The following is a 14,154-nucleotide window of genomic DNA, read 5'->3' on the forward strand; positions in this document are numbered from 1 at the left end:
CGCAGTAAATCGGTAAAGCGGGAAATCACAGCATCTTCAACAAATCGTGATAGAGGGGCAGAGATAAAGGTTTCGACCCTACATATCAAGAGCGCATCTGTCAATAGTTCAGCAGGTTCACAGTGCAGAAGGTTCAGTGGCACCAGAGTCCCCTGCGTCCCAATCACAGCTGGTTTTTAACTTCTGTATTCAGGGCATGGAAGGGGTGTGTTGCATCGTGCACACACGGTGCCTGTTTTGCAGATAAGTTTTAATAAATACACAGAGAATAATATAGAGTCATTGGCCACGAGGAACACCTTCCCTGACCTTTTATTCTCTCCGGTTCCACGTCACCGCGCCTACCATCCAACTCCAAAACTCGGGGGAGACTAACACTCCCTACCTCCCTTGGTGTGCATCATAGGCGTGCCCATGACGAACACAACATTTCTCCTTAACCAATACAAAACAAACATAGCTGCTCAAAAAAAAGATACTATACTAATCCAGTATACAAGAATAGTACACAACAAGAAATGCCACATTCAGTCAATCCACCCCGAATCCTTGCAGCCGCGTTGAGCATGGCGGTCGAGGACTCAAACTGTACCGTTCAAGTCCTTGTCTAAGAGGCACTGAGTTGATTGGTATGGAGCCAGGCACCTCCTGATCTGAATCTTGAACTGGCTCCAAATTCTGCATGTCCACACCCCCTGTAGTAGATGATTGAGAATTAGTAGCAGTCACCACCGGCCATATGCACTGGCTCAAAATTCTGCAAGTCCACACCCCATGTAGTAGATGATTGAGAATTAGTAGCAGTCACCACAGGGTCCACTGTCAGGATGATCCATCCTCTCTCCTTCATCAGCTTCAGATCCCACTGTTTCCCTGAGCAGGAAGGTCTGGAATTGAAAATACAGAGGACATTAAATTACATTCACTCAGTACATGGCACTCATTTTGGTTTATAAGCTGGAAATTGAGCCATGAGTCTGGTGTCGAGAGTGTCAGGATGGCCGGGTGGTCTAAGGTGCTGTATTCAGGTCACAGTCTCCCTTGGAGACGTGAGTTCAAGCCCCTTTTCTGACAAGTGTCTTTGCGAGGTGGATACATTTTTGGACTTTTTTTTCCAAGCACCCTTATCAAAAACAATGTCAACAGTTTCTGTAAATTATCGATAAGATCTATTGTCCGTTGCTTGCACTAATTGCCTGAAGTTGGCTAAATCGCAGTAAATCGGTAAAGCAGGAAATCACAGCATCTTCAACAAATCGTGATAGAGGGGCCGAGATAAAGGTTTCGACCCTACATATCAAAAGCACAGCTGTCCATAGTTCAGCAGGTTCACAGTGCAGAAGGTTCAGTGGCACCAGGGTCCCCTGCGTCCCAATCACAGCTGGTTTTTAACTTCTGTATTCTGGGCATGGAAGGGGTGTGTTGCATTGTGCACACACAGTGCCTGTTTCGCAAATAAGTTTTAATAAATACACAGAGAATAATATAGAGTCATTGGCCACGAGGAACACCTTCCCTGACCTTTTATTCTCTCCGGTTCCACGTCACCTCGCCTACTATCCAACTCCAAAACTCGGGGGAGACTAACACTCCCTACCTCCCTTGGTGTGCATCAGAGGCGTGCCCATGACGAACACAACATTTCTCCTTAACCAATACAAAACAAACATAGCTGCTAAAAAAAAAGATACTATACTAAACCAGTATACAAGAATAGTACACAACAAGAAATGCCACATTCAGTCAATCCACCCCGAATCCTTGCAGCCGCGTTGAGCATGGCGGTCGAGGACTCAAACTGTACCGTTCAAGTCCTTGTCTCAGAGGCACTGAGTTGATTGGTATGGAGCCAGGCACCTCCTGATCTGAATCTTGAACTGGCTCCAAATTCTGCATGTCCACACCCCCTGTAGTAGATGATTGAGAATTAGTAGCAGTCACCACCGGCCATGTGCACTGCCTCAAAATTCAGCATGTCCACACCCCATGTAGTAGATGATTGAGAATTAGTAGCAGTCACCACCGGATCCACTGTCAGGATGATTCATCCTCTCTCCTTCATCAGCTTCAGATCCCACTGTTTCCCTGAGCAGGAAGGTCTGGAATTGAAAATACAGAGGACATTAAACAACATTCACTCAGTACATGGCACTCATTTTGGTTTATAAGCTGGAAATTGAGCCATCAGTGCAGTGTTACGAGTGTCAGGATGGCCGAGTGGTCTAAGGCGCTGCGTTCAGGTCGCAGTCTCCTTTGGAGGCGTGGGTTCGAATCCCACTTCTGACAAGTGTCTTTTGCGAGGTGGATACATTTTTGGACTTTTTTTTTCCAAGCACCCATATCAAAAACAATGTCAACAGTTTCTGTAAATTATCGATAAGATCTATTGTCCGTTGCTTGCACTAATTTCCTGAAGTTGGCTAAATCGCAGTAAATCGGTAAAGTGGGAAATCACAGCATCTTCAACAAATCGTGATAGAGGGGCAGAGATAAAGGTTTCGACCCTACATATCAAGAGCGCAGCTGTCAATAGTTCAGCAGGTTCACAGTGCAGAAGGTTCAGTGGCACAAGGGTCCCCTGCGTCCCAATCACAGCTGTTTTTTAACTTCTGTATTCAGGGCATGGGAGGGGTGTGTTGCATCGTGCACACATGGTGCCTGTTTCGCAGATAAGTTTTAATAAATACACAGAGAATAATATAGAGTCATTGGCCATGAGGAACACCTTCCCTGGCCTTTTATTCTCTCCGTTTCCACGTCACCGCGCCTACCATCCAACTCCAAAACTCGGGGGAGACTAACACTCCCTACCTCCCTTGGTGTGCATCATGGGCGTGCCCATGACGAACACAACATTTCTCCTTAACCAATACAAAACAAACATAGCTGCTCAAAAAAAAGATACTATACTAATCCAGTATACAAGAATAGTACACAACAATAAATACCACATTCAGTCAATCCACCCCGAATCCTTGCAGCCGCGTTGAGCATGGCGGTCGAGGACTCAAACTGTACCATTCAAGTCCTTGTCTCAGAGGCACTGAGTTGATTGGTATGGAGCCAGGCACCTCCATATCTGAATCTTGAACTGGCTCCAAATTCTGCATGTCCACACCCCCTGTAGTAGATGATTGAGAATTAGTAGCAGTCACCACCGGCCATATGCACTGGCTCAAAATTCTGCAAGTCCACACCCCATATAGTAGATGATTGAGAATTAGTAGCAGTCACCACCGGATTCACTGTCAGGATGATCCATCCTCTCTCCTTCATCAGCTTCAGATCCCACTGTTTCCCTGAGCAGGAAGGTCTGGAATTGAAAATACAGAGGACATTAAACAACATTCACTCAGTACATGGCAATCATTTTGGTTTATAAGCTGGAAATTGAGCCATCAGTGCAGTGTCAAGAGTATCAGGATGGCCGAGTGGTCTAAGGCTCTGAGTTCAGGTCGCAGTCTCCTTTGGAGGCATGGGTTCGAATCCCACTTCTGACAAGTGTCTTTTGCGAGGTGGATACATTTTTTGACTTTTTTTTTCCAAGCACCCGTATCAAAAACAATGTCAACAGTTTCTGTAAATTATCGATAAGATCTATTGTCCGTTGCTTGAACTAATTTCCTGAAGTTGGCTAAATCGCAGTAAATCGGTAAAGCGGGAAATCACAGCATCTTCAACAAATCGTGATAGAGGGGCAGAGATAAAGGTTTCGACCCTACATATCAAGAGCGCATCTGTCAATAGTTCAGCAGGTTCACAGTGCAGAAGGTTCAGTGGCACCAGAGTCCCCTGCGTCCCAATCACAGCTGGTTTTTAACTTCTGTATTCAGGGCATGGGAGGGGTGTGTTGCATCGTGCACACACGGTGCCTGTTTTGCAGATAAGTTTTAATAAATACACAGAGAATAATATAGAGTCATTGGCCACGAGGAACACCTTCCCTGACCTTTTATTCTCTCCGGTTCCACGTCACCGCGCCTACCATCCAACTCCAAAACTCGGGGGAGACTAACACTCCCTACCTCCCTTGGTGTGCATCATAGGCGTGCCCATGACGAACACAACATTTCTCCTTAACCAATACAAAACAAACATAGCTGCTCAAAAAAAAGATACTATACTAATCCAGTATACAAGAATAGTACACAACAAGAAATGCCACATTCAGTCAATCCACCCCGAATCCTTGCAGCCGCGTTGAGCATGGCGGTCGAGGACTCAAACTGTACCGTTCAAGTCCTTGTCTAAGAGGCACTGAGTTGATTGGTATGGAGCCAGGCACCTCCTGATCTGAATCTTGAACTGGCTCCAAATTCTGCATGTCCACACCCCCTGTAGTAGATGATTGAGAATTAGTAGCAGTCACCACCGGCCATATGCACTGGCTCAAAATTCTGCAAGTCCACACCCCATGTAGTAGATGATTGAGAATTAGTAGCAGTCACCACAGGGTCCACTGTCAGGATGATCCATCCTCTCTCCTTCATCAGCTTCAGATCCCACTGTTTCCCTGAGCAGGAAGGTCTGGAATTGAAAATACAGAGGACATTAAATTACATTCACTCAGTACATGGCACTCATTTTGGTTTATAAGCTGGAAATTGAGCCATGAGTCTGGTGTTGAGAGTGTCAGGATGGCCGGGTGGTCTAAGGTGCTGTATTCAGGTCACAGTCTCCCTTGGAGACGTGAGTTCAAGCCCCTATTCTGACAAGTGTCTTTGCGAGGTGGATACATTTTTGGACTTTTTTTTCCAAGCACCCTTATCAAAAACAATGTCAACAGTTTCTGTAAATTATCGATAAGATCTATTGTCCGTTGCTTGCACTAATTGCCTGAAGTTGGCTAAATCGCAGTAAATCGGTAAAGCAGGAAATCACAGCATCTTCAACAAATCGTGATAGAGGGGCCGAGATAAAGGTTTCGACCCTACATATCAAAAGCACAGCTGTCCATAGTTCAGCAGGTTCACAGTGCAGAAGGTTCAGTGGCACCAGGGTCCCCTGCGTCCCAATCACAGCTGGTTTTTAACTTCTGTATTCTGGGCATGGAAGGGGTGTGTTGCATTGTGCACACACAGTGCCTGTTTCGCAAATAAGTTTTAATAAATACACAGAGAATAATATAGAGTCATTGGCCACGAGGAACACCTTCCCTGACCTTTTATTCTCTCCGGTTCCACGTCACCTCGCCTACCATCCAACTCCAAAACTCGGGGGAGACTAACACTCCCTACCTCCCTTGGTGTGCATCATAGGCGTGCCCATGACGAACACAACATTTCTCCTTAACCAATACAAAACAAACATAGCTGCTAAAAAAAAAGATACTATACTAAACCAGTATACAAGAATAGTACAGAACAAGAAATGCCACATTCAGTCAATCCACCCCGAATCCTTGCAGCCGCGTTGAGCATGGCGGTCGAGGACTCAAACTGTACCGTTCAAGTCCTTGTCTCAGAGGCACTGAGTTGATTGGTATGGAGCCAGGCACCTCCTGATCTGAATCTTGAACTGGCTCCAAATTCTGCATGTCCACACCCCCTGTAGTAGATGATTGAGAATTAGTAGCAGTCACCACCGGCCATGTGCACTGGCTCAAAATTCAGCATGTCCACACCCCATGTAGTAGATGATTGAGAATTAGTAGCAGTCACCACCGGATCCACTGTCAGGATGATCCATCCTCTCTCCTTCATCAGCTTCAGATCCCACTGTTTCCCTGAGCAGGAAGGTCTGGAATTGAAAATACAGAGGACATTAAACAACATTCACTCAGTACATGGCACTCATTTTGGTTTATAAGCTGGAAATTGAGCCATCAGTGCAGTGTTACAAGTGTCAGGATGGCCGAGTGGTCTAAGGCGCTGCGTTCAGGTCGCAGTCTCCTTTGGAGGCGTGGGTTCGAATCCCACTTCTGACAAGTGTCTTTTGCGAGGTGGATACATTTTTGGACTTTTTTTTTCCAAGCACCCATATCAAAAACAATGTCAACAGTTTCTGTAAATTATCGATAAGATCTATTGTCCGTTGCTTGCACTAATTTCCTGAAGTTGGCTAAATCGCAGTAAATCGGTAAAGTGGGAAATCACAGCATCTTCAACAAATCGTGATAGAGGGGCAGAGATAAAGGTTTCGACCCTACATATCAAGAGCGCAGCTGTCAATAGTTCAGCAGGTTCACAGTGCAGAAGGTTCAGTGGCACAAGGGTCCCCTGCGTCCCAATCACAGCTGGTTTTTAACTTCTGTATTCAGGGCATGGGAGGGGTGTGTTGCATCGTGCACACATGGTGCCTGTTTCGCAGATAAGTTTTAATAAATACACAGAGAATAATATAGAGTCATTGGCCATGAGGAACACCTTCCCTGGCCTTTTATTCTCTCCGTTTCCACGTCACCGCGCCTACCATCCAACTCCAAAACTCGGGGGAGACTAACACTCCCTACCTCCCTTGGTGTGCATCATGGGCGTGCCCATGACGAACAGAACATTTCTCCTTAACCAATACAAAACAAACATAGCTGCTAAAAAAAAAGATACTATACTAATCCAGTATACAAGAATAGTACACAACAATAAATACCACATTCAGTCAATCCACCCCGAATCCTTGCAGCCGCGTTGAGCATGGCGGTCGAGGACTCAAACTGTACCGTTCAAGTCCTTGTCTCAGAGGCACTGAGTTGATTGGTATGAAGCCAGGCACCTCCATATCTGAATCTTGAACTGGCTCCAAATTCTGCATGTCCACACCCCCTGTAGTAGATGATTGAGAATTAGTAGCAGTCACCACCGGCCATATGCACTGGCTCAAAATTCTGCAAGTCCACACCCCATATAGTAGATGATTGAGAATTAGTAGCAGTCACCACCGGATTCACTGTCAGGATGATCCATCCTCTCTCCTTCATCAGCTTCAGATCCCACTGTTTCCCTGAGCAGGAAGGTCTGGAATTAAAAATACAGAGGACATTAAACAACATTCACTCAGTACACGGCACTCATTTTGGTTTATAAGCTGGAAATTTAGCCATCAGTGCAGTGTCAAGAGTGTCAGGATGGCCGAGTGGTCTAAGGCGCTGCGTTCAGGTTGCAGTCTCCTTTGGAGGTGTGGATTTGAATCCCACTTCTGACAAGTGTCTTTTGCGAGGTGGATACATTTTTGGACTTTTTTTTTCCAAGCACCCGTATCAAAAACAATGTCAACAGTTTCTGTAAATTATCGATAAGATCTATTGTCTGTTGCTTGCACTAATTTCCTGAAGTTGGCTAAATCGCAGTAAATCAGTAAAGCGGGAAATCACAGCATCTTCAACAAATCGTGATAGAGGGGCAGAGATAAAGGTTTCGACCCTACATATCAATAGCGCAGCTGTCAATAGTTCAGCAGGTTCACAGTGCAGAAGGTTCAGTGGCACCAGGGTCCCCTGCGTCCCAATCACAGCTGGTTTTTAACTTCTGTATTCAGGGCATGAGAGGGGTGTGTTGGATCGTGCACACACAGTGCCTGTTTCGCAGATAAGTTTTAATAAATACACAGAGAATAATATAGAGTCATTGGCCACGAGGAACACCTTCCCTGACCTTTTATTCTCTCCGGTTCCACGTCACCGCGCCTACCATTCAACTCCAAAACTCAGGGGAGACTAACACTCCCTACCTCCCTTGGTGTGCATCATAGGCGTGCCCATGACGAACACAACATTTCTCCTTAACCAATACAAAACAAACATAGCTGCTTAAAAAAAAGATACTATACTAATCCAGTATACAAGAATAGTACAAAACAAGAAATGCCACATTCAGTCAATCCACCCAGAATCCTTGCAGCCGCGTTGAGCATGGCGGTCGAGGACTCAAACTGTACCGTTCAAGTCCTTGTCTCAGAGGCACTGAGTTGATTGGTATGGAGCCAGGCACCTCCTGATCTGAATCTTGAACTGGCTCCAAATTCTGCATGTCCACACCCCTTGTAGTAGATGATTGAGAATTAGTTGCAGTCACCACCAGCCATGTGCACTGGCTCAAACTTCTGCATGTCCACACCCCAAGTAGTCGATGATTGTGAATTAGTAGCAGTCACCACCGGATTCACTGTCAGGATGATCCATCCTCTCTCCTTCATCAGCTTCAGATCCCACTGTTTCCCTGAGCAGGAAGGTCTGGAATTGAAAATACAGAGGACATTAAACAACATTCACTCAGTACATGGCACTCATTTTGGTTTATACGCTCGAAATTGAGCCATGAGCAAGGTGTGCAGAGTGTCGGGATGGCCGATTGGTCTAAGGCGCTGCGTTCAGGTCGCAGCCTCCCTTGGAGGTGTGGGTTTAAATCCCACTTCTGACAAGTGTATTTTGCAAGGTGGATACATTTTTGGACTTTTTTTTCCCAAGCACCGTATCAAAAACAATGTCAACAGTTTCTGTAAATTATCGATAAGATCTATTTTCCGTTGCTTGCACTAATTGCCTGAAGTTGGCTAAATCGCAGTAAATCGGTAAAGCAGGAAATCACAGCATCTTCAACAAATCGTGATAGAGGGGCCGAGATAAAGGTTTCGACCCTACATATCAAAAGCGCAGCTGTCAATAGTTCAGCAGGTTCACAGTGCAGAAGGTTCAGTGGCACCAGGGTCCCCAGCGTCCCAATCAGAGCTGGTTTTTAACTTCTGTATTCAGGGGATGGGAGGGGTGGGGGTGTTGCGTCGTGCACACACAGTGCCTGTTTTGCAGAGAAGTTTTAATAAATACACAAAGAATAATATGGAGTCTTTGGCCACGAGGAACACCTTCCCCTACCTTTTATTCTCTCCGATTCCACATCACCGCACCTACCATCCAACTCCAAAACTCGGGGGAGACTAACACTCCCTACCTCCCTTGGTGTGCATCATGGGCGTGCCCATGACGAACACAACATTTCTCCTTAACCAATACAAAACAAACATAGCTGCTCAAAAAAAAGATACTATACTAATCCAGTATACAAGAATAGTACACAACAATAAATACCACATTCAGTCAATCCACCCCGAATCCTTGCAGCCGCATTGAGCATGGCGGTCGAGGACTCAAACTGTACTGGTTCAAGTCCTTGTCTCAGAGGCACTGAGTTGATTGGTATGGAGCCAGGCACCTCCTGATCTGAATCTTGAACTGGCTCCAAATTCTGCATGTCCACACCCCCTGTAGTAGATGATTGAGAATTAGTAGCAGTCACCACCGGCCATATGCACTGGCTCAAAATTCTGCAAGTCCACACCCCATGTAGTAGATGATTGAGAATTAGTAGCAGTCACCACAGGGTCCACTGTCAGGATGATCCATCCTCTCTCCTTCATCAGCTTCAGATCCCACTGTTTCCCTGAGCAGGAAGGTCTGGAATTGAAAATACAGAGGACATTAAATTACATTCACTCAGTACATGGCACTCATTTTGGTTTATAAGCTGGAAATTGAGCCATGAGTCTGGTGTCGAGAGTGTCAGGATGGCCGGGTGGTCTAAGGTGCTGTATTCAGGTCACAGTCTCCCTTGGAGACGTGGGTTCAAGCCCCTTTTCTGACAAGTGTCTTTGCGAGGTGGATACATTTTTGGACTTTTTTTTCCAAGCACCCTTATCAAAAACAATGTCAACAGTTTCTGTAAATTATCGATAAGATCTATTGTCCGTTGCTTGCACTAATTGCCTGAAGTTGGCTAAATCGCAGTAAATCGGTAAAGCAGGAAATCACAGCATCTTCAACAAATCGTGATAGCGGGGCCGAGATAAAGGTTTCGACCCTACATATCAAAAGCACAGCTGTCCATAGTTCAGCAGGTTCACAGTGCAGAAGGTTCAGTGGCACCAGGGTCCCCTGCGTCCCAATCACAGCTGGTTTTTAACTTCTGTATTCTGGGCATGGAAGGGGTGTGTTGCATTGTGCACACACAGTGCCTGTTTCGCAAATAAGTTTTAATAAATACACAGAGAATAATATAGAGTCATTGGCCACGAGGAACACCTTCCCTGACCTTTTATTCTCTCCGGTTCCACGTCACCTCGCCTACCATCCAACTCCAAAACTCGGGGGAGACTAACACTCCCTACCTCCCTTGGTGTGCATCATAGGCGTGCCCATGACGAACACAACATTTCTCCTTAACCAATACAAAACAAACATAGCTGCTAAAAAAAAAGATACTATACTAAACCAGTATACAAGAATAGTACACAACAAGAAATGCCACATTCAGTCAATCCACCCAGAATCCTTGCAGCCGCGTTGAGCATGGCGGTCGAGGACTCAAACTGTACCGTTCAAGTCCTTGTCTCAGAGGCACTGAGTTGATTGGTATGGAGCCAGGCACCTCCTGATCTGAATCTTGAACTGGCTCCAAATTCTGCATGTCCACACCCCCTGTAGTAGATGATTGAGAATTAGTAGCAGTCACCACCGGCCATGTGCACTGGCTCAAAATTCAGCATGTCCACACCCCATGTAGTAGATGATTGAGAATTAGTAGCAGTCACCACCGGATCCACTGTCAGGATGATCCATCCTCTCTCCTTCATCAGCTTCAGATCCCACTGTTTCCCTGAGCAGGAAGGTCTGGAATTGAAAATACAGAGGACATTAAACAACATTCACTCAGTACATGGCACTCATTTTGGTCTATAAGCTGGAAATTGAGCCATCAGTGCAGTGTCACGAGTGTCAGGATGGCCGAGTGGTCTAAGGCACTGCGTTCAGGTCGCAGTCTCCTTTGGAGGCGTGGGTTCGAATCCCACTTCTGGCAAGTGTCTTTTGCGAGGTGGATACATTTTTGGACTTTTTTTTTTCCAAGCACCCATATCAAAAACAATGTCAACAGTTTCTGTAAATTATCGATAAGATCTATTGTCCGTTGCTTGCACTAATTTCCTGAAGTTGGCTAAATCGCAGTAAATCGGTAAAGCGGGAAATCACAGCATCTTCAACAAATCGTGATAGAGGGGCAGAGATAAAGGTTTCGACCCTACATATCAAGAGCGCAGCTGTCAATAGTTCAGCAGGTTCACAGTGCAGAAGGTTCAGTGGCACCAGGGTCCCCTGCGTCCCAATCACAGCTGGTTTTTAACTTCTGTATTCAGGGCATGGGAGGGGTGTGTTGCATCGTGCACACATGGTGCCTGTTTCGCAGATAAGTTTTAATAAATACACAGAGAATAATATAGAGTCATTGGCCACGAGGAACACCTTCCCTGGCCTTTTATTCTCTCCGTTTCCACGTCACCGCGCCTACCATCCAACTCCAAAACTCTGGGGAGACTAACACTCCCTACCTCCCTTGGTGTGCATCATGGGCGTGCCCATGACGAACACAACATTTCTCCTTAACCAATACAAAACAAACATAGCTGCTCAAAAAAAAGATACTATACTAATCCAGTATACAAGAAAAGTACACAACAATAAATACCACATTCAGTCAATCCACCCCGAATCCTTGCAGCCGCGTTGAGCATGGCGGTCGAGGACTCAAACTGTACCGTTCAAGTCCTTGTCTCAGAGGCACTGAGTTGATTGGTATGGAGCCAGGCACCTTCATATCTGAATCTTGAACTGGCTCCAAATTCTGCATGTCCACACCCCCTGTAGTAGATGATTGAGAATTAGTAGCAGTCACCACCGGCCATATGCACTGGCTCAAAATTCTGCAAGTCCACACCCCATATAGTAGATGATTGAGAATTAGTAGCAGTCACCACCGGATTCACTGTCAGGATGATCCATCCTCTCTCCTTCATCAGCTTCAGATCCCACTGTTTCCCTGAGAAGGAAGGTCTGGAATTGAAAATACAGAGGACATTAAACAACATTCACTCAGTACATGGCACTCATTTTGGTTTATAAGCTGGAAATTGAGCCATCAGTGCAGTGTCAAGAGTATCAGGATGGCCGAGTGGTCTAAGGCGCTGAGTTCAGGTCGCAGTCTCCTTTGGAGGCATGGGTTCGAATCCCACTTCTGACAAGTGTCTTTTGCGAGGTGGATACATTTTTGGACTTTTTTTTTCCAAGCACCCGTATCAAAAACAATGTCAACAGTTTCTGTAAATTATCGATAAGATCTATTGTCCGTTGCTTGCACTAATTTCCTGAAGTTGGCTAAATCGCAGTAAATCGGTAAAGCGGGAAATCACAGCATCTTCAACATATCGTGATAGAGGGGCAGAGATAAAGGTTTCGACCCTACATATCAAGAGCGCATCTGTCAATAGTTCAGCAGGTTCACAGTGCAGAAGGTTCAGTGGCACCAGAGTCCCCTGCGTCCCAATCACAGCTGGTTTTTAACTTCTGTATTCAGGGCATGGAAGGGGTGTGTTGCATCGTGCACACACGGTGCCTGTTTTGCAGATAAGTTTTAATAAATACACAGAGAATAATATAGAGTCATTGGCCACGAGGAACACCTTCCCTGACCTTTTATTCTCTCCGGTTCCACGTCACCGCGCCTACCATCCAACTCCAAAACTCGGGGGAGACTAACACTCCCTACCTCCCTTGGTGTGCATCATAGGCGTGCCCATGACGAACACAACATTTCTCCTTAACCAATACAAAACAAACATAGCTGCTCAAAAAAAAGATACTATACTAATCCAGTATACAAGAATAGTACACAACAAGAAATGCCACATTCAGTCAATCCACCCCGAATCCTTGCAGCCGCGTTGAGCATGGCGGTCGAGGACTCAAACTGTACCGTTCAAGTCCTTGTCTAAGAGGCACTGAGTTGATTGGTATGGAGCCAGGCACCTCCTGATCTGAATCTTGAACTGGCTCCAAATTCTGCATGTCCACACCCCCTGTAGTAGATGATTGAGAATTAGTAGCAGTCACCACCGGCCATATGCACTGGCTCAAAATTCTGCAAGTCCACACCCCATGTAGTAGATGATTGAGAATTAGTAGCAGTCACCACAGGGTCCACTGTCAGGATGATCCATCCTCTCTCCTTCATCAGCTTCAGATCCCACTGTTTCCCTGAGCAGGAAGGTCTGGAATTGAAAATACAGAGGACATTAAATTACATTCACTCAGTACATGGCACTCATTTTGGTTTATAAGCTGGAAATTGAGCCATGAGTCTGGTGTCGAGAGTGTCAGGATGGCCGGGTGGTCTAAGGTGCTGTATTCAGGTCACAGTCTCCCTTGGAGACGTGAGTTCAAGCCCCTTTTCTGACAAGTGTCTTTGCGAGGTGGATACATTTTTGGACTTTTTTTTCCAAGCACCCTTATCAAAAACAATGTCAACAGTTTCTGTAAATTATCGATAAGATCTATTGTCCGTTGCTTGCACTAATTGCCTGAAGTTGGCTAAATCGCAGTAAATCGGTAAAGCAGGAAATCACAGCATCTTCAACAAATCGTGATAGAGGGGCCGAGATAAAGGTTTCGACCCTACATATCAAAAGCACAGCTGTCCATAGTTCAGCAGGTTCACAGTGCAGAAGGTTCAGTGGCACCAGGGTCCCCTGCGTCCCAATCACAGCTGGTTTTTAACTTCTGTATTCTGGGCATGGAAGGGGTGTGTTGCATTGTGCACACACAGTGCCTGTTTCGCAAATAAGTTTTAATAAATACACAGAGAATAATATAGAGTCATTGGCCACGAGGAACACCTTCCCTGACCTTTTATTCTCTCCGGTTCCACGTCACCTCGCCTACCATCCAACTCCAAAACTCGGGGGAGACTAACACTCCCTACCTCCCTTGGTGTGCATCAGAGGCGTGCCCATGACGAACACAAAATTTCTCCTTAACCAATACAAAACAAACATAGCTGCTAAAAAAAAAGATACTATACTAAACCAGTATACAAGAATAGTACACAACAAGAAATGCCACATTCAGTCAATCCACCCCGAATCCTTGCAGCCGCGTTGAGCATGGCGGTCGAGGACTCAAACTGTACCGTTCAAGTCCTTGTCTCAGAGGCACTGAGTTGATTGGTATGGAGCCAGGCACCTCCTAATCTGAATCTTGAACTGGCTCCAAATTCTGCATGTCCACACCCCCTGTAGTAGATGATTGAGAATTAGTAGCAGTCACCACCGGCCATGTGCACTGGCTCAAAATTCAGCATGTCCACACCCCATGTAGTAGATGATTGAGAATTAGTAGCA

At 45.7% G+C, this 14,154-nt stretch overlaps 3 non-coding genes across 3 annotated transcripts; all 3 read left to right on the forward strand.

Annotated features, from left to right (window-relative positions):
* Positions 1-2,203: 2,203 nt before the first annotated feature.
* On the forward strand, positions 2,204-2,286 carry TRNAL-CAG (transfer RNA leucine (anticodon CAG)). Its single transcript has one exon. It is a non-coding gene; the product is annotated as a tRNA-Leu (tRNA).
* A 3,557-nt stretch (positions 2,287-5,843) lies between these two features.
* TRNAL-CAG (transfer RNA leucine (anticodon CAG)) lies at positions 5,844-5,926 on the forward strand. The gene has a single exon. It is a non-coding gene; the product is annotated as a tRNA-Leu (tRNA).
* Positions 5,927-10,701: 4,775 nt separating this feature from the next.
* Positions 10,702-10,784, forward strand: TRNAL-CAG (transfer RNA leucine (anticodon CAG)). The gene has a single exon. It is a non-coding gene; the product is annotated as a tRNA-Leu (tRNA).
* Positions 10,785-14,154: the final 3,370 nt, after the last annotated feature.

This window comes from Pleurodeles waltl, unplaced genomic scaffold (genome assembly GCF_031143425.1).
Source record: "Pleurodeles waltl isolate 20211129_DDA unplaced genomic scaffold, aPleWal1.hap1.20221129 scaffold_39, whole genome shotgun sequence".
NCBI lineage: Eukaryota > Metazoa > Chordata > Amphibia > Caudata > Salamandridae > Pleurodeles > Pleurodeles waltl.